Genomic DNA, 20,592 nt, shown 5'->3' on the forward strand with positions numbered 1-20,592 from the left:
ATACAAAGCTGATTGAGTCAGTTCTGTTTTCAGAAACTTGTGGGGGCTTTCCATTATTAAGCAAGACTATCACACACATCCAAGGCCATTTAACAGTCTAGATTGGTCTACCCTCTAGATGGTGTCCACCCACTCTTTTAAAAATGCAAACCCCACCTTAGACTACCGACCTAAGTTAACCCTTTGGTGACGGCCAGCACCTGCTGAGTGGTGAAGCTGTGACCAATATGTGTAACTGTTCCCAACCTAAACTGCCGGAGGGTCACCTAACAAAGAAGCTTTTCATGGTGATCCTTTATCTGGAATATTCTTCTTTTTCTCATTGGATAATTTCTTTTCATTCCTCAATACCTAGCTGAGGATGACTCCACACTATGTTTTCTTTATTACTTATTTCTTTATTACTTTATACACATGTGGCAAAATTACTTATTATTACTTTATTACTTCTTTCTTTATTACTTTATACACATGTGGCAAAATGATGTGTATCTTCCTCCCCAAAACAGAAATTTTGAAATTTCTTTTTTTTTTTTTTAATTTTGAAATTTCTTATCTTTGTGTCACCAGCAGAGCTTTGTGTCCAGCGTATTATATGCTTCACTGCAGGACTTGTGCTGGAGACAGAGAGAAAAGAGAGTGTTTAGCTGTCAGCCCTTTTGGGGATTAACTCCGCTGCAGAAAGCCACCTTGGCCAAAGTCATGCCCCTTTCAGGGTTCCTCATTCAATGAATATTTAATAAAGGACATAGAAGTCTGGCTATTTTCTTCAATTTGGGACAACGAAAGGCCAGTCTGGCCTTAGAGGTTCCTGTAGAATTGCCTAGGCTTGTTGCTGGATGCACAATGCTCCTTGAGTCTTCTTTCAACCTTATCCTTCTTCCTTGCCCTCCCTTTCTCAGGTGTTGATATCAAGGCACTGCTTAATGATCTACATGAAACCTTTCATCTCAGACTCTACTTACTGAGGCACTCAACCTGTAACTGGGATCAAGAGTGATCCAAGGAAGCAGGAGATACCTAGGAGTTTTGCACCCTAACACTGGTATTTGTTGGGCACAGATAGCCTCTGGCCCAAAGTGATAGTCTAACATCTTTTAAAACTTCCACTGGTGTGAATTAGAGTGGTATACTAGTATAGTAGTAGAAGGGAATAAGTGTATTAGCTGGTGCATTTTGTCAATAGTTTGAGAAAACAGTTAATTATAAGGTCTGTGAAACTGAGTGACTCTTTCTAGAAAATGACTCTCTAGAAAATGATAACAAGCTGAGAGTGATTAATCACCAACTGAAAGCTAATATGAAAGTCAGAGGGCCATCTTGGTGGCATACATAAAAGCTCTCATTTCCTGTAGAAGAAAGACAGAGAACACTGAAAGCCAGACTAGAGACTTAATCATTAGAATAACTGAACTGAGCTAAAAGAAAGTTTCAACTCTGAGACAGGGCAAGTCTTCCATGAAGTTCAGGGCCCTTATTAGGAAATAATGGTACCATAACACTGGGAGAGGGACATCTGCCTTGATGCTCTGATGAAATATTGAATCCCTACATTCACCTAGTATCTTGGAGCCAATATAAGTGACCCACCACTCCCTAACAAAAGCTAGATCTCCCCACTTTCTTGAAGACAATGTAGAGTTTCTTCTACAATAGACATTTTCCTTTTCTTCTCACTGGACCCCCACCTTCCCTTTAGCTACTAAGTCTGTTACTAGTGTTAAGTAACAGAATAGCCCAGAATGGGACCTTTTCTTGAGCCCAAGAAAAGCTTCCTAAAGAAGCTTCAAGACCTAGAAGCTAGAGAGTATGTGTGGGAAGTGGGTTTGGGGGCTGTTTGATCACAGGAGCTAGAAGATGAAAACTGGTAAGAGAGAGTTTATGATTTGGGAACAATGCCCAAGATATTGTATTTATACTATGAAGAAAACCCCAGAGAGATGGTGCAAATTTCTTATTATGATGGCTCCTGGACACATGACCAAAGTGTTATACTAAGTGAAGTTGAGTGCTAGACTTGCCATAGCAGATGGTATAAGAAGGATTTAAAAGGGAAGTGGGTACAATGAGAGGAAGGCACAAGGAGAGGAAGAATGAGGCACAAACAAGTCAGCTATAACAGAAAGGGAGCAGGGGTTGACAGTAGAAAAGACTGTTGCCCCAACAACCAAAAAAGAAACTGGAGTTTCTTTTTTGTAATCACACATTGACCATGAGTCTTGTAGATACGTAAGAAGAAAGGCAAAATATGTCTGGTCACTTAATACATGACCCATAGTGAGCAAGTCCCAATGAAAGGATTGTCTGACTAACTGCTGATGCTCTCTGGGCAAGGGGAGAAAATGGAAAAATAAAGCAGGTGGTGTTCTGCCCTGAGCCAGCCGGGTATCCCTAGCTGCTTGGCTTCAAGGACATATACCGTCTTCTCCCTCAGAAGCCTGTTGCCAGTTCATGTTTTTATTAAAGCTATATCTAAGCATGCTTGGTAAGTAGTATGATTTCTCATAGGTTATATTTTAAGCAGTATGTTGTTCTGAGGGACCATTACAGGTATGGAAGGATGGAAATACAATGCATCGCTTCAAGACACTACAGTTGATTACCAATGCCCAGAGGATAGACATTTTACCATGCTCATATACAATAATCTAGTAACAAAGGAATCAGAATGACACAGAAGTTTAGTGGTCATTCTCTCCTGACTGTAAGAAAACCAGATACACAGCCAGGCTCACTTTCAGAAATGGGAATGATAAAATGCCAAACAAAGAAACCAGGTGGTAGCACCAGAAGCCCCAGGAGATACAATTATTATAATGAGTGACAAGATCAGAGTGTCAGAGACAGGGCCTGACCTACAGAGAGTTGCGGAAAAGGTCGATAGAATATGGAGTTCCTAAGAGAGAAACAGCTGGTACTACTACTCAATTCATGCATAATCAGGAGGTGAAGGGTTGCTGTTCCAGTGGCAGTAATAACCTCTTGCTGTATTGTGTTTTTATTGCTGATGTAAAGAATTAACGCAAACTTGGGAGTTTAAAGCAACACAAATTCTTTATTTCATAGTTCTGTAGGTCTGAACTCTGGGTACAGTGAAGCTCTGTTAGGTCTTTTGCTTAGAGTCTCAAAAGACTCGAATCAAGAGGTTGACAGGATTTCCCTTTCTAGAGGCTCCAGGGAGGAATCTGTTTCCAGATTCATTCAGATTTTTGGCCAAACCCAATTCCTTCATGGTTATGGGAATGAGGTTGTCATTGGTTTGCTGGCTGTCGGATGGATGTCACTCTTAGCTCCTAAAGGCCATTCTCTTGTTCCTTCATGTGAGATCCTGCACCTCAGTGATAGGAGGAGTTCACTGAATCCTTATTCCATTTGGAATCTCTTACACTCCCCTTTGTCTGCATCTTTCTTTCCTTCTTCATGCCCATCTCTGTGACTCTGTCTGAGAATGTTCTCTGCTTGTGTGATTACACTGAGACTGCCCAGATAATCCAAGATAACCTCATGATTTTAAAGGCCAGCTCCATAACTCAATTACATTGGTAATGTTCCTTTTCCATTGAATATAACATGTTCACAAGTTCCAGGAGTGGAACCTGGTGGGTTCATTCTATTTTTCACACTTGCCCAATCTCTGTATCTAAACCTATTTTCAGAACCAACCCTATTGATTAAAGAAGAGGTGGTTCCCAGGAGGAAACATCTTGCAGTACCTTGATAAATGAACACAGTAAAGATTTTCCCATCTGGCCCCAAAGGTAACTATGGCTATTTACTCCAATAAATATGGCTATTTACTCCAGTAAACTGTGTACTGGGGAAAGGGCAATGTGCATACACTTGGAGGACTATTGAACATGGCAATCATGGTCCCCCTTGAGTGTGGCCATATATGGTCAGGGCATAAATGGAGTTCTGGCCAAGATCCAGCCCACAGTGAGTCCACTGAGTCCATAGACACATAAGTGGTTATTTTCTCACTCTCCAAATGTGTAATTGGGATAGATGTACTTGGTAATTAGGATGATTCTCACAGCAAGTCCTGCTGGGCCTTTGGGATAGGAGGTATCATAGTGGGAAAGGCCACGGAGAACCCTCTGAAATTCCCCCTCTCCAAGACTGTAAATTTAAAAAAATTAATGTATCTTTAGGCACATGATGGCCTCAGAGCCTCAGCCAAAAGCTAGTAAATTGTTTGATAAGTAACTAGCACAAGTTTCCACGTATCATTAAATCAGAGCAGGTTAAAAAGTAGGAGTGAGCCTCTTCGAATGCTGGAAAATCCTGTGGAAGGCACTGCTGAAGCTCCAGCTTCCCTGTGTATGGAGCCCATGGGATGCCCTAATAATCATCATGTACCCAAACTCTCAGTGTCTACCTCCCAGACAAACCTACCTGTTACATATGTTCTAGCTACTCAACCAACATTGTTGACATGCGCATAGCTAAAGTTCCTTCGTAACATGATGCCAGCATGCTCTGTGCTGAGCATTGTGCTCTACTCCTCAATATGCATTCCTCCCAGATCAGTTTAAGCAATCAGGGCTGGTCCCCTGGGCTAACCAGGGGCCAGTGCTTTCACTGCCTTCACAATGTATTCTGAATCCAATCCCTTCTGATCTTCACCACTATCTTCCTTCTCTAAGCCACAGTTCTTTTATCTGTAATTCTGCCCTAGCCTCTTATCTCTACTTCTGCATTTGCCCCTATAATTGATTATATGCAAGCAGAGTGATCTTTTTTCCAAAATGTATATCAGATCCCACCACTCTTCTCTTCAAAACCATTCTGTGCCTCCCTTAGAACAAAACCCAGCATCCTTACCAGAGCTTGTAAGACATTTCATGACCTGCTTTACTCGCTAACTTTCTAATTCAGTTCCTTACATACTTTTTTTCTTATTCTTCTAGCCACTTTGCCTTCCACAGAGTTTCTTGAACATGCCAAGCTCATTCCTGGCTCAGAGCTTTGGATTTGTTGTTCTCTCTGTAGAGAAACAGATTTTCTCAGATATTCACATGGTTCCCTCCCTCAGTTCAGTCAGGTGTCTGCCTAAAAGTCGTGTCCTCAGAGATTCCCTCTTTGCCCACCCAACCTGAAATTCCTCCTTTAAAATGTACCTGTTCTTCCTTCTCTCTGACTCTACTGTGTTTTTGTTCATAGAAGTTGCCATAATCTGATGTTATATGTTTTGATAATTTGTGTACTTTTGGTTTCCCCAACTGGAATATAAACTCTGTGAAGAGAAGGACTTCATTTAGTTTAATGCTATAGTATTTAAAAACACCTAGAACAGTGGTTGATAACGTTAGATGGGTTCCCTGAGTATTTGATAAGGAAATAAACTATTCAGCAAGTGGTTCAAATTTGGTCAATGACATGTGAGGGGAGATATATTATGTGTCTTCTGAGGAAGGTTCATCATTCCTATGATCGACCCATAGGAAGAGACAAGATTCTTTTCTTCCTCTGGATGTGGTTGAAAACATGAGGCTGAGACTTGCCTCAGCTAACTTTGAATCAGCCCGAGGAAGGAACCTATGTAAAGACTGAAGGATGTGAATAAGTAAAAAGAAGTTGGGTCCTTAGTGATCTCAGTGAATTGCTGACTAAGCTCTATTAAAGCCATCCATCCCTTCTAGGGGTGTGTAACTGTGTAATTGCTTATGCCATTATTCTTAAGAATATTATTTCGTTCATGATTTCATTCCTCACAACCAAGAGCAATCTGGCTGGTCCATGTACGTTTTCTAGCCCTTCCTACAACAGGGTTCCGTACACCTGACTCTTCAGATACGTTAAGATTCCAACTGTCCAGCTACCTGTTCATCTTTGCTTTTGCTCAACTATTTCTCCAATCCTAGCTTCTACACATGTAAAATTCTACTTAGCTTTAACACTTCCTGTTACGTAGTCCAGTTCGGAAGTTTCCTTCCCTTTCACGCTTTCTCTCACTGCTACATTACAATCACTGCAATAACCTTATAACTCATTACTTATTTTCTTCCTGGATCTCGTTAATTCAAGTTTCATACTACAGTTATTTCTCTCCAATCTTACCTTCATTCGTTCAGTTAGCCATTTATTCATTCACCAATTTTTATTGAGCTTTATGGCCAGACGTCAGTCATATATCAGTAAATAAAACATACAAAAATCTCTGCTCTAATAGAGACTACATTTTTGTTGGTGAGGATAAGAATATACATTCTATAAATATATTAATTAAATAGTACATCATGGAATACATAGTTTGAGGAAAAAATAACACAATAGCAGGGTGGACCAGGGTATACGGGGGGGGGGGGTGTAGCAATTTTGAAAAGGGGTAGTTCAAAAAAATAAAATAAAAAGGGGTAGTTTGTAGAAGTGGTTTAAGGAGGAGGTTCAGCTCTTTTGCAAGGTGACACAGGAGCAAAGACTTGAATGAGTTGAAGCAGTGAGCCATCTACCTAGGAGACAAGTACCCTCATGAATTTGAGGAATAGCAGAAACCTTTATGCCCAGAGCAAAATGAGTACAGTAGTAAAAGAAAGAACACCTCTTCAGCTCTTCACCTTGTCCTGAGAACCCAGCACAGTCACTCAACTATGGAACTTTCAGTAAGTGATTGCTGAAAGGGCATTCTGTATCAACTAGCTGTTTTTATTGATTGAATTAAAGATCATTTGCACCAAAAATTAAAGCAGCCCTCATTTAACATTTTAATAGCATGCAGTATGGGTCATATTTTTTTATATATATATACCATTTAGGGTACTTTGCTGAGATAATTACAGGTCCAGTGTTTAGACTTGCATACTTTAATCTTAACTTATCCCACCTCAGCATTAGCCCCAGATTTCAGATACATCATCTTGAAGCTAGCAGATATCACAATCCTACTTAGAGGAAATATAAGCCAAGTTGCAAGATGAATGACCCAGAGATCCTCCCTTTGCTGATGCATTGACTTTTGCTCTTGCTCTGGACTGACATACTGCTGTTCATATTAAAGATTTTGTCCTGGCCACTCCAGGTCCATGGTAACATTAGTCATCAAGTGTGCATTTTGGTGTAAGTTCAACTCAGCTTCCACTGAGTCACCATAGCATGGTCACTGCTGTCGCCCACTCTGTTTCAATAACATCACTCTAGGCATCTGGCCAAGAACTAGATTATCCTTTATCATTGCCTCAGAGAGCCCTTTATCATTCCCATTTCCTATTGTGAGGAGTGCAACAGAGCCACCTGCCAAGATATATCTCCAGGACTATTCCACTCCACCCAAGACAATCCAGGCCTAGGTGATTAAGACTGCCTCATAAGTCTGGGCATCTGCACTTAAGCCTCATTTCCTGTAGGTCAGGGTTACCTCAATCCATCAAGGATAGTTTAATCATATTTTGGCCCAAAGTGTTTGGATCCCCTTTCATATTTTTCTATGAATATGTATATACCTTATGAAGTATCCATTACACTTCCTTTAATTTTTTTTTTCAGGAAAAATGGCTGCCTGATTGTTTTATATCCTCATAATTAGAGAAATCATTCAAGAAATTCTCAAAACCAAAGATTTGTTTCAAGGTGCTTTGCTCTCACCAAGCTGAACAGAGAAGTTAGACATCTTTAAGTGACAGCTACTCTAATTAAATCACACTCATTAAAATGGTTTATTTTATATATTGGCCATTTCTTTATGTATTCTAATTAAAACTTTTTAAAAACTAATTCATGGGAAATATATTTTGATTGCTATAATTGGTAAGCTTATCAAGAAGAAAACAGAAAAATGTATGTTTGAAAGAAGTTGTATGAAATGATTAAATTTGTAAGAAGTTGTATGCATTATTATGAAGGAACTAAATCATAATCACTTTTAAAATCATTATTTCTATAAAGTTAAGCTCAGATGTTCCACTTCTGATTGTCAGGCTCCAGGGACAGGAATAGCCAATAAAACTTCATGTTAAAGTCACTCTGTCTGGATAGGCATACTGGCTTTACCATCAGGTACAGTATGCTGGTTTTAGGAGAGTTTATTACAGTAGGACATAACTTCTATAGCTTGTTTTAACTTTTTAGCAAAACTCTTAAATATAGATGACTGATAAATCTAAATATAGACCTAGATGGTATGCAGAGATATATACATATATGTATTTGGACTTTCTATCAACATTTCTGAATACTCAACCATAGGCTAGATGTTCTAAGGTACAGGGCGTGTATTTGTGAACAAGACAAAGCGCATTCCCACAGAGCTTCTATTCCACTCATAGAGAAAGACAACAAATATATAAACAAATAATGTAAAAATGATGAATGGGAAGGATGTTACTTAGTTAATATGGTCAGAGAAGTTCTGTAAGGAGGTAACACTTGAATTCAGACCTAAATGTTGAAAAGGATTCAGTCATGTGGATGATTCCCAGAAAGAATGATTTCAAAATGGCAAAAGTAAATGATACAGAATGCAGTTATAGGTGTCATTGCACTGACGAAGCTTCGACTGGTTTCAAATTCTTTCAGCAAGGATGCAATCATATTTAACCTTAGCTCCGTCTTTCAAGAAAAATGTATCCTCAGGCTACGATTACAAAATCCTCCATAAAACCTATCACTGTCACTTTCCACCACGGTTTTGTAGCAGATACTATTTTGAATGTCTGGTTGATCCAATTGCTACCCTCTATGGCCTCCGCAGAGGTGGTCATTTGACACAGCTCTGACCAATAGCATATAAAAAAACAAAAACAAAAACAAAAACTGAATGGGACTTCCTAGAAGCTTTTTGTTTTTCTGAGCAAATGGCTTTTGCTCAGTTGCAGTGATATCTATGAGGTGAGGCACATGAGAAAAAGCCAAGTGAATCATGGAGATTCCGGATGTTACTGAGCTGCGGAACAAATCACCGTTAGTGATCAATGTCTAGATTTCATATTATGTGTAAATAAATCTTCATTCAAACTATTATTATTTGCATGTTCTCTTACTTTGAGCTGAGGCATTCCTAACTGATACGAGCATGTATTGTGCTCTGACCTTAACCATATTCTTGATGTCTTCTATTCATTCTTCCTTGCTATGCCCTCACTTCAATGAAAAAAAATTTCTTCTTCAGTGAAGGGAAACTAAAACCTTGGAGAAAAAAATTAACTTTATGTTTTTTATGCATACTCAGGTTTGATGCTTAAGACTATTTTGTTATCAATGTTTTAAATTTTTACTTATTGAAACACTTCCTTCATATTGATTTCTACAAAGAAAAAAAATAAGAATCACCTATTTTAAATATTTTTCATAAATGAAACATTAATTAACTCTTAGAACTGAAACATATAAATTATCATCTTCCAAAATTTTATGGATTATAAAATCAGAGTTAGGAAATCCCTTCTCTAGAGTTCATGAAGTAATGCCTTAGATGGGGTTTCTCATGTCTCTTGAGATCATTCTGTTTTCACACAAATTATTCAAGAAAGATGACTGAGTCTTGAAAGGGAAGAAGGAAGTGAGTCATTCTTTCTATACCTGCAGAGAATAAATAAGTCACTGAATTTAGCATCCTGATTTGTTTTCCCAAAGCATTGGGAATTATTTTCTATACGTACATTAGAAAATAAAGCCAAATAGCCAATTATATTAATATTCACTTTACCTGTTAAATTATTATTATTTTTTGTTAAGATTTTACTTATTTATTTGACACACAGAGAGAGATCACAAGTAGGCAGAGAGGCAGGCAGAGAGAGAGGGGAAGCAGGCTCCCTGCTAAGCAGAAAGCCTGATGCGATGCTAGATCCCAGGACCCTGGGATCATGACCGGAGCCAAAGGCAGAGGCTTTAATCCACTGAGCCACCCAGGTGCCCCAACCTGTTAAGTTATCTTTTAAAGATTTGAAAAATTTCTCAGTTTTATCAAATTTAATTATTTTATATGTCTTCTATTTAGAAATTATTGTTAATAAAGGTTACTGAAACAAAATGTTTTAAGCATATTTCCATATGCTAAGTTTGTTAGATAAAGTAAGAGGAGACCCAGTGGTGAAAGAATAATGCAATGGTGAGTCAGAAATACGAAGGTCAGGCTCTTTTTTTTTTTTAAAGCAACCTCAGACAAATGGTTCCACCATTTGTGTTACACATGATCATTTGATTTGTCTTCTACCACCTGTACTTCTACACACCAAACTTGTGTTACACATGATCATTTGATTTGTCTTCTGCCACCTATACTCAACGACATTAATTTTGAGCCTAGAGGAACTCAATCTCTCTTTAGAAGAAAATTAGAGATATATATTTATATGACATAGTCACTTCTTTTAGGCATTTTATAATCTGAGTGATTATAGAGTTGAGTGGATAAATAAAATATATGTAAAGCAGTCTATGTTTTATTTTATGAGTGGTACTTACTAAAATAACTATAGGAAATCATAAAGATCTTTTGCAGGTAGGTGATCGGGAAAAATTTCACAAAAGAAGTATGCTTTGAGCTTTGGCCTTGATGTGTTTGAAAGCATTGGGAGCATGGATTCTAGAGTAAGACTTTTTCTGTTCAAATCAGCTCATCTGGAATATGTGCCTACTTATTTGCAGACATAACGATACCTATTTTAGAGAGCTGATGAAAGTTTGAAGAATTTTGTATATGGAAAATCTTAGAACATTTTCCCTTTGCTGTATGTGCTTAAAAATGTTAACCAGCATTTAACAGGAAGAGAGGAATGAGGTATGGTGAGCACCCTGAACAGAGTAGGTATCATTAGGAATACTCTGTTGACCTACTGTGGTAGTTTCCTAAGGCTGCTGTGACTCATTAGACAACCTGGGTGACCTACAATGAGAGACACTTACTTTTTTATAGTCCTGGAGGCCATAAGTCTGATATCAAGGTGTCAGTAGGGTAACATTCCATGCAAAAGCTTTAGGGGAAAATCCTTTCTTCCTTCTTCCAGGTTCTGGTGGCTCCTGATGTTTCCTGGTTTGGATAATTCCAACCTCTGCCTCCATCTTCGCAAGGCTTTCTTCCATGTTTTCTCCCTGTCTCTTTTCTTATAGGGGACACTTGTTATTGGATTTAGGGCTACTCTAATGCAGGATGATCTCATCCTGAGATCCTTATTTACATCTGCAAAGACCATTTTTCCAAATAAGGTGACTTTCACAGATTCCGAGTAGACATATCTTTTAAAGGGTTGCCATTCGGCCAAATACACCCATTAATAGAAATTTAAAAGTGTATACAGGGGAGCTTTAGAATAGAGCTGGAAAAGTAAGAAGTGGTTTCTAGTAACTGGACACAAGGTTAATAATTTTATAGACTTTGGAAATCTATTGAAAACTTGAGGTACAAGATGAGGGCTGCAATTTGGAAAGATTAAGCTGGTGGCAGGGTGCAGAATTTGCTGAATAGGTAAGAAAGGAAGATATATGTAAGGAAGCTCACAAGGAGTTAAGACTTGGTCCAGGGTCATGACTCTGGAAACTAGAAAAAATATTTTGAGGCAAAAATTTAAGGACTTCAGTGAAAAATTGGTTTGGAGTGGTTAATATTGGAAAACGTAAGGCATCCTCTCAGATTTAAGAGTTGGTTACTCAGAAAATACTCATAACAATTTCAAAAGGAAAATTAAGCCCACAGAGGGAACTATGGTGAGAAGTGATTCACATTTTTGTGGGGCATATTGAATTTGTGTTTGGGATTCAGGACTATAACCCAGAAAAGAATGACTTGAGGTAGAGATTTAAGAATCATTTTATAATTATGATTCATGAAACAATGAGATTAGATAATGTTCCTCAGAAAGTTTATAGCCAAAGGCTTTGAGAAACTTTGTTCAGAGGTAGTCCTTAAAATGCCATATATGGTAATGTTATTTGGGAACCTGGCTAACAAAAGAGAGAAATTGTAATTTAAGTCTTATCCAACCATTCTGCCAAAACTCATCCATATAAGATAAGACAAATATAACAACTTGCCTCCCTATTCCATCTTTATTAAACAAATGGCCTAACTTCAATCAGCTATAATGACTCCAGTGACTATGGTATCTGGTCATCTCAGCAAAAGCTCAGCAAAAGCACTCTGTCAACATTTTGGGTCATTTCAATCCATCATCTTGATAAACGTCAAGCCCGGCCAAAAAAAATTTTTTTTTTCTGTTCTCTTCACCAACACACTTGCTTTCTCTTTCTTGCAGATCGAAAATATTGATTTTCCATACTAATATGACAGCTGATACAAACTTTAGAACATCTTTCAGTATTAATAGTACCGGGATATGCTTTGCCAATAGAGTAATATTTCTTTTATTAAAGAAAATCTACTCTTGTATTTACTACATTGTTGTCTAAGAGCTGTATCAGAGATTTTTTAAAAAGTTATAATCTATAGAAAGGAAAACCATCAGCAAATAATAAATAAGAAATAATATATAGTACATTACTAACTAAAACAATGTCATTGGGTTGACAGAATGGGGACAGGAAAGTCGAAGGAAGTTTAGCAAAAAGAGGTAGAGATGAAAGAAAATCTGCAGGATGGACATTTAGCAGGCACATAGTCAGAAAGGACTGTCTCTATATTAGCGTTTCTCAAAGTGTGATTTTTGGGGGGACCACTAGGGCTTGATAAAAAAATAGATATCTGGACCCTAATTCTGAAAATTATTATTCTTTTTCTGAGAGATTCCTGTATGTTCTGCCTCTGTGAAAACATTACTCTAAAAGCCCTTTAGGAGAATCCAGTGAAGAACCTTTGGCTAACCAATAGCCAGGAGTGGCCTGAAACAAGGCAGTGAGAGCTGGGCTGCCTCTCCTGCTCTCAGGTCATTCTCCACTGAGGGAGTGGCTTGCCCTGATGGGAAGCAGAATCTCCTTTCAGGCTGCAGTCACCCTAAAAAAAGGTTAAATGAGCTTTACCTCCAAAGCCAACCAACTGATCCTAATACGGCTCTCCAATTGCCCCACAGCTCATCTGAAGTCTGAAATTCCTTTGGTAAATGAAATTCTTTAACCCCACAAAGAGATAGGGAACTATTTAAAATGAATATGTCTTCTCTGTGGATGACCAACTGCTATCAAAGCATGAGTTAGATTGTGTATTGTGTGAAATGAAGAAAAATAAGCTTACATTTTGATAGAGAGACCTGAAAGACAACAGATGACTAACTTAGTAAATAGGGGGAAAAATGGGCATTAGGAAGAGACATGGGTTCCACTTTGGAATTTTATGCTGTAGAAAGGATGTTGATTCTTCTGTACTCTCTGGTTCCCATCATATGAAGTGGAGATTTTTTTCACCCTTATCAGGGGTACCGCAAGGATTAAATGTGATAGTGTTGTCCTGGCATAGTCTTGGTGTTCAATGAAAAAAAAAATTTTTTTTTCTTTCCTGGACTTCAGAAATGTTCTATCCTTAAAAGGGGACAAATTATTTAGAAAGTAGAGAAGAATACCATGTAATCACAGTTAAAAGTCTTCACATTTTGCTCAAGATATTCCATGCAAATGCAACATAGAAAATGGCAGGTGGAGAGGAGCTGACTGAAACTTTAAATATAACCTTCTCCCATACATGAGCGTCGTGACCTGGTTCTTGTGTGTCCACCCAGCAGGAGATATGGGATAACCAATTTTAGAATGAAGGTCCTGACTCAAGCATCAAGCATTTTACTTTTTTTTTAATTTATTTTTAAGTCAGCGTGAGGTTTGAACCATGACCCTGAGGCCAAGAATCACATGCTCTACTGACTGAGCCAACCAGGTTCCCCCTAACACAAGCATTTTAAAGGCCAGTCTCACCATTTTTTTTTTTTTTAACTCCTGTCCCACTAACTTTTTGATCCTTGGACTTCTAAATCACGCTCTTCATCTAGGCTATTAGACCAGGTGACTCTTTCTTACCCAAATGCATTGAATTCCTTGTGCCCTTCCCTCAGTTTTACAACTACTCTCTCCATTCTCATGGTTAGAGGGGGTTTATTGATTTCAAATGAAATGCTTTACAAACCAAAGGTCCTACAATTCTGTGAAAAATGGAATCTTGGCAACAAATGAGTTGGGTTTTTTTCCCTTAGATTTTTAAAGCCTGAACTATTTGTCTCACATGCTTTACGGTTTACTTTTAATAAGGCTGGTTTTATGGGAAGAAAGTTTTGATCCAGAGGTATCTCTATAAACTGGTCGAGATGCCCAGTTTTTGCCTTTGCCCCCAGCCAAGTGCAGTATTTGAAATAAAATGTTTCAACCACTGGAGGTCATTAAATCCCATAAAAGTTTTAAAAGCATTTAGTTGTTTGTGAATATAATACATCAAAATGTCCAAAATATATTTAAGAGTGCTTTCTTGAGTTGTTCTTGTATGTAGTTGGCCATAATTTAAAATTAATGCAATGGTCAACCACTGGTCAACCTAACTATAAAGGAGAAGGCATAGTGTTATGAGAGTTTACAATAGGGAACACTGATCTACTTCTGGGAGTTTTACAAGTCCTCTCAAGAAAGTGTTGATTGAATGGAAATCTGAAATATGAGTCAACTTCTATATAGGGTTGGGAGTTTCCGTAGAGAATAAGCCACATGGACATAGTCCTGAGGTGGGAAGGAGCATGTTACATGCTAATTGGTCTGAAAGAAGTTAGACAGAGGAATGATAATAGTGCTGACCAGGAAAAGATAGGCAAGAAGAATCAGCATATGCATCTTTGTAAGGCACAAGATACATTTTGGTCTTTCTCTTAACATTTTGGTCACTGAAAAGTTTCAAGCAGGAAATAGATGTGATCATATTTGTATTTTAAAAATGCTACTCTACGGTACTGAAAGAAGATTGATTGGAAGGGCAAAAGTAGACAGAGGGAGACTAAGTAATGAGTCTTTGCAGGATCCAGGAGCTAGCATGAAGGGTAGAGGTGAGGGGAGTCCTGAGTGAAATTATCGGGATATGATAACATTCATACTTTGAATGCTGAGAAATGAGTGACTTTTAGATATACTTTTAGATATACTTATGCTTTTAGATATAATTTGAATTCAAAATTGATTGAAGGAATGAGAGATGGATATTTCAATGATAACACTCAAGTTTTGGCTTCTAGCTTGCTCTTCTGATGGATGGATGGATAAGGGTTTTGACTCTTGTACACACATAAAGATATATAGCTCAATTATACATAGGTAGATAGGTTTTGCATTTGGGTAGTACTAATCCAAACTTGCTAGCAGAAGGGAACATAGTATAAGCTTGTATAGGTGAACTTTGTAGCTTAGGATCGGGAATCTTCTCGTCTAGTCACGAGGAGCTGACATTCCATTCAGCAAGTGCAAGAGGATATAAAAATCATAGTATAGTTAAATAATATGTTTCTGCCTTTTGTGGTTCTTACCTATCACAACATTTATGACCAGCGTTCCTTTTACCCATCAGTCTCAACCAAATATATTCAAAGTTCAAACCAACACTTGTGTCAGTGAGGCAGGATAAGAAAATAATTAGCATATGGATTTTAGGACACTTATTATTGATGTACAAATCCCCGTTTTGACATTAGGCCTTTGACAATTTATAAACTTCTTTGTATGGCTGTTTTCCATTAAAAAATGTAAAAAAATACTATAATGAAACTTTCTTCATGGAGTTGTTGAGAGAAATAAATGAGGTCATATGTGTAAATTGCTTAAGAAAATGCCTTACATTAGACCTACAACTGGTCGCTACTCTACTACTCAGTGTTGTGACCATATTAGCAGCCTTGTACATGACACTAAGATCTAGACGATAGGTATTGTTTTAGAATATATCCAGCTACACTAAGCAGAGCTGAAGGAGAACAAATTTTCAGAGTGGAAGTTGTGATATCCATTTTTGGCATATTTATTTTTAGCTGACTGTGAGGCATCCAAGAGAATATTGTGAGACGTCTGTGAGATATATAGTCTGGCATTTGGAAGAGATCTGGGATAGTGATAGAAATTAATGATAACAATACAAAGGGAAAAGGAAACCACCGATGTGGATGAACTCACTCCTGGAGGAAGTATGCAGTGATGTTGCACTTTGTGTTTCCTAGGAAACAGGCTCTATAGTGAGAATTAACAGGCAGTTTATTAGAGAGAACTCTTAAGATCAAAAAAGTATTAAAGAAAAAGAGTCCAGAATGAACAGTGTGAGAAGTTGGACTCTGATGAAATATAAAAGGTCTCAGGTCACATCATGGGGATGTTAAAACCAGAACAGAATTTCAGAATTGTCCAAAAGTTAGGAAGGTTTCAGGCCTTCGTAGTCCTGTGTTGACCAGTCATTAAATGAAGTCTCTTCCAACACATCAGGGCTCTCCATGCATCCCTCACAGCTCGGAGAATGGGTGCTATCATGCTGGATTTGGGAAGCAAGTGACAGCATCCACCACAAGCGAAAGAAAAAAGGTGTGAAGACCCTGATGATCTCCCACTTTAAAAAAATCCAGGAAGTGAAGACAACCAGGAAAGTAGAATTAGAATGGAGGGTAGGTCAGACAAGTAATCTGTCGTTAGTAAATATATTTCAGTAAACAGTGAACAAAACAATTTCTATCCTAAAAAAATTCACACACTAGGGCAATATTCCCCCCAAATGTGGTTAGAATTAGAGAGGAATTAGAATCAATACTGCACTTCAGTCCTCTTCATAAAGATCTTTTGGGAAGACCTGATAATCTACTTTTCTTTTTCTCCCTCAAAATCAACCTTGCTTTTTAACAGAAAAATTGGGAAGATCATATAGAAAAATCCCTTTATACCCCTCATATATTTTCCCCTATTGTTAACCTCTTATATTAATATGTTTGTTACAACAGACAAAACAATGCTGATACATTATATTAACTTTAAAGTGCATACTTTATTAGATACCTTTAATTTTTCCCTCAAGTCTTTTATCTGTTCCAGAATCCTGCACTAAACATAATTGTTACATCTCCTCATCTTCTTCTTGGCTATGAATGTTCCTCAGATTTTCTCTTTCAGTGACTTTTATAATTTTGAGGAACACTGGTAAAGTACTATAAACTATATACAATATAAAGTACTATATACAGTGCACTGACAATTGCACACTTGAAATTTATCTGATGTTGTTCTCATAAGTAGACTGAGGTTACAGGTTTAGGAAATGGCAATGAAAGAGAGTGATTTCAATTTACATCACATATTAAGGATATATACTGTCAATATGACTTATGACTGTTGATGTTGACCTTGATCACCTGGCTGAGGCAGTTTTATCAGGTTTCTTCACCACAAAATTACTTTTTCCCCTTTTTCCATACTGTACTTATTGGAAAGAAGTTACTATGCTCACACCAATTTAAACACATATCTCCATTAGGCCAGAGTATCTACATAAGTTATTTGGAATTCTTAGGCATGGAAGATTTGTCTGTTTTCTCCTGTTTTAATACTTTATTCAGTCATTTGTTTATATCAGTATAAATTCATGGGGTATTTATTTTATACTTTGGGTTATAATCTAATACTCCTCTATTATGTTTTTTCAAAGTGTCTCAGTGTGGTCCCTGAGAGTTCTTTCAGTTGTCTTCTAAACCTTTGATATTTTCATCAATCTAGGTTTTATTGTTTGTTCTTTTTCAGCACTTTCTTACTTTCTGGCACTATGAGAAGCTCTGGGCTCACCTTTTGTGCCCCAGGTGAAGAAGCAGCCAGTTCTCTGAGGATCCATGTTTCCTTTTATTGGAGAATAGCATCAGACACCAAGATCTCTGTGCTAGGTGTGCTCATTGCTTCTGGGGCATCACTTCTTTTAGGTACACTCTACTGACAGAACAAGAAAATATATGTTTATATGAACCTGTGTGTATGCACATATTTATGAATAATTTTGTATGCCGCCATATGTATTTAAAACTATTAAGCCAATTATGAGTTCTTACTGTTCTTTTTCATTCTATTCCATCACTACATGAATCATTCTAGTCTCTTCACCTTGCTTACCTGTAAATTTCCACTCCAATAGGGAGAAACCTGGCTCCTACTATCCACTATCCATTTATTTAATTGTTCAACTCAAATAAACATATGTAGCAGTATCAGAATTGTTAATGTGTACCCCCCCCACGCACATTTTCTGAACAAGCTTCTCAGATGCTTCTTGTACATATCAAGCTTTTAGCCACATTGAATAAATAATTTCTGAATCTAATTATATACACTTCCTTCTTCCTTCATAAGATTAAAAATTGTCTTCTTAAAAGGATCATAATTTTGCATTTTTTTGTATTTTAAATATTTAATACTAAGCATTAAAATTAAATGTAGTCTACATTAACTTTAACTTTGAAACCAATCAGTAATAAAAGGGGGTAAATAGCCATAGCAACAATCACAATAATAATTATTTTCTGCATTTCATCTCTTTTTGTTAATAACAAGTAATAGATTTCTCATTTTGAACATAATTAGGTGATATTATCCACCTCTGCAGACTCTCCTTATTAATAGAAGTAAATGTAATTCATTAGGAAATATAAAAGTGAGCATTTCACTGCCTCACAGAAGAAATACTTGAGTCAATCCTTAGGATTTAGCTAGCTGTGACCTACGTAAACTAGCTTAAGGGAACAAAAGGCTGAAGTGGTTTAGATTAGGGCTGTCCCATGGGAACCCAAGGGAGGAAGCAGGCAAGTTCTGACATGAGGGACTTCAATGCCATGTTGACTTTTGTTCTCACATCTCTATTCTTCCTTGTGTACATTCTTTATTTTTTCTCTCTGGCCTCTCTTGTTCATATGTTGCATAAAAGGTGGTTATTCTATGCTTCCTGTACTTGCGCTTTAGTGGTTCAGTCATCCAAAACAAGTCTTTTCCTTGTGCGCATTCTCAGTCAGGAATCGAGTGGTGTCTGATTGAATTCCCCGAGGCTATAAGCAAAAGGGGTGCACTGGGCAACATGGCTGCCAAGGCTGATCCTTGTGAAGGAACCAAGGTAAAGAAATGGTGGCTGTGACTGGGCACTATCTCCAAAGGCGTCCGCTACAAAGCTTAATAAGACTTTGTACATGTAATTGTGTTCATCAATAAAGTAACACTTCTACCTGAATTAAAACGATCAGCTGATTTCTATTTTCTGAAGGTTAGTAGCTCTAACTGCCTGAACCATTTCTCTGGTATATTATTTTGTCCAGTATCTTTTTACTTAATTTCTATAATACTAAATTCATTTATTCTTGATTAGTCATATCCAAAGTTACCTTCTCCACAGTCACTGAATTGCTATTCCCAAACATCTATCTGGGAGTGAGAACTGTTGCTCTCAGAGTTCCCATAAACTAAAAAATTGCCCAGTATGATTCCTCATTATGTGCCTTATCCCAGAGGATAAACTCCCCAGCCTTCCCATGCTTCTCAAAGCTCACATTCTCTACTCCCAGAACATTTACTGATAATAAAATTGCCATTATTCTAATACTTTGGAGATTCAGAGAACCCAGCTAAACTCAACAAGTATCTAAAAAGAATAAAATAAAGGTTAACACAGACACAGCACAGTACCTATGCAAATAGGCTTTAGAATTACTTTTCTCAGTAGAGGCAATGTTTTGTAATTGAATCCCTCAAGTGAGAGAAGAATTAACCTGAGTGGTTTACAAGTTAAAGTACACTTTTTAAGAGTTACTGAAATGTGAGAAACACATATACTTTTCCACAAAATGATTTTAAAAAAGAAAAAAAAAACTATCAAAAGAGTGGAAACTTATCTTCCTATCTCCCACTTGACTTAAAAAAGAATGGAGTGCTGTAGAAGTTATATAATGTGTTCTTATATGCCTAAAAAAAAAAGAGAGAGAGAGAGATCTCTTCACTTTTCACCACCTTTTCTTTCTTTAATTTCTAGAGTTTACCCAGTTCCCAGTCAAGTAAGACAGCATACTTACTAACAGACAACAGAGCTTCATTGTTAAACCACAAAGGCCCAGTTTCTTGAAGGCAGATACACAGTGCACAGTAATACATTCTTAAAGAACATGTTGGCTCTAAAAGGTTTTATTGTTGAGCCTTCAGGTTGCTAACATTATTTTGGGCCCTTGGATACCACTAAGGCTTGTCCATTTAATATCAATTCATTTATTAATTAGACTATTTTTATTTTTTTAAAGTTTTACTTATTTATTTGACAGATAGAGATCACAAGAAGGCAGAGAGGCAAGCAGACAGAGAGGAAGGGAAGCAGGCTCCCTGTTGAGCAGAGAGCACCAGGAGGGGCCTGATCCCAGGACCCTGAGATCATGACCTGAGCTGAAGACAGAGGCTTTAACCCATGGAGCCACCCAAGCGCCCCATTAATTTGATTATTTTTAAGGACAGCGCTCTCTAAGGATGATACTCTCTTGAAAACTAACAGTAGGCCAATACAGAAATATATATTCACTAAAGCTGGAACAACTTAAAACCAACTAGACACTTCCTGAAGAGGGAAGAAGAGGGAAAGATAAAGGAGTGGGGGGGGGGGTATTAGACAATTTCCTTTCTGAAATAACAGAAGTTAAAAAATCTGTATAGGGGCACATGGAATATATTACTTACATCCATTTTTAAGCCTGAGTACAGTGA

The 20,592-nt window shown here is 37.5% G+C and overlaps 1 long non-coding RNA gene across 1 annotated transcript in view; it reads right to left on the minus strand.

Moving 5' to 3' along the window:
• LOC309868704 overlaps positions 1-17,794 on the minus strand; it is a 78,784-nt gene extending 60,990 nt beyond the window's left edge. The window contains exon 1 of the long non-coding RNA XR_014313799.1: positions 17,659-17,794. This is a non-coding gene — a long non-coding RNA (uncharacterized lncRNA). The remainder of the gene's footprint in view (positions 1-17,658) is intronic.
• Positions 17,795-20,592: the final 2,798 nt, after the last annotated feature.

Source organism: Mustela nivalis, assembly GCF_964662115.1.
Source record: "Mustela nivalis genome assembly, chromosome: 7".
NCBI classification, from domain to species: Eukaryota; Metazoa; Chordata; class Mammalia; order Carnivora; family Mustelidae; genus Mustela; species Mustela nivalis.